General features: G+C 44.4%; 1 protein-coding gene across 2 annotated transcripts in view; it reads right to left on the reverse strand.

The window, feature by feature from the left end:
* Nucleotides 1–1,022, reverse strand: part of LOC107101594 (zinc finger protein 609-like) — a 33,671-nt gene that overhangs the window by 20,186 nt on the left and 12,463 nt on the right. For both annotated transcript variants that reach the window (XM_015400576.1, XM_015400577.1), the window contains exon 2: nt 714–828. The gene's annotated coding sequence lies outside the window, so the exon portion shown is untranslated. The remainder of the gene's footprint in view (nt 1–713; nt 829–1,022) is intronic.

The following is a 1,022-nucleotide window of genomic DNA, read 5'->3' on the forward strand; positions in this document are numbered from 1 at the left end:
CTAGTCAGTAGCCATCGCTAGTCAGTAGCCATCGCTAGTCAGTAGCCATCACTAATGGGCCGTGTAATCTCTGAGGTGATGGGTTGTCCTGGATGTGTCCACCAGTAATTACTAGTGTTGTATAAACAGTGTGACTAAACGGCAGATAAGGACTAACTGCTGAAGGGTCCAGGTGGGTTTTATTTCCTTCTCCAGTTCTATTTTTCACCCCAGACGTGTCCAGAACAAACAGAACACACCATAAACTAGGATGAACGGATGCTTCAATGTGGCGATGGGACCACATCTGTGATAACTTTGGAAATTAGTACATACTACAATTTTTTTGCCCTTTTCGGGCGGGTTCTCCAGTCTTGATGGAATTTTTTAGATTGGCACTTCCATTGTCAGCCTACTGTCCATAAAAAAACGAGCCACTAGTGCCGTAAAAAGTCGAAAAAAAAAAACTTTAGGCTTCCTGGAAAAGCGGCTGCTTTGATGACTTGGACTCTTTAGGATGACCTTCAGCTTTCCCCTGATGGATCACACGCTGTGAGCAGGACAGATCTGAGGCCCAAGATTGGCTGCTAATATGGAGGCTGGTAGTTTGGGGGGTTTGTGAAATAATAATAATAAATGAAAGCCTCCAAACTATAACTAAAATGTTTGGAAAGGTTGTGTTAAGAGTTTGTTGATGGTCAGTACCACCGGATAGTCTGTCTGAACTCCCTTACCTTGACCAGAAGAGACTGAGGCCGACCCATCTCAGACCTTAGATGAGCTTCAGTTCATGCTCAGCAGGGCCTTAATGACAGCATCATCTGCCGGCTTCAAGCAGCTCCTCTTCCCCTGGAGAAAGCAGAGATTCAAGTCAAGTCGGTTTATTTCTATAGTGTCAAGCAGAGCCTTAGAGACTGAACAAACAGAATCTGCAGAGTGGGAGAATAGAGATAGAATGAAGCAGAATGATGAAATAGGGGTCCCTATGTCCTCCATCAGTCTAAGCCTATAGCAGCATAACTATAGAGATAGCTCAGGATAAC

The sequence above is a fragment of the Cyprinodon variegatus genome, unplaced genomic scaffold (genome assembly GCF_000732505.1).
Source record: "Cyprinodon variegatus isolate N-32 unplaced genomic scaffold, C_variegatus-1.0 Scaffold1119, whole genome shotgun sequence".
In the NCBI taxonomy this organism is placed as follows: domain Eukaryota; kingdom Metazoa; phylum Chordata; class Actinopteri; order Cyprinodontiformes; family Cyprinodontidae; genus Cyprinodon; species Cyprinodon variegatus.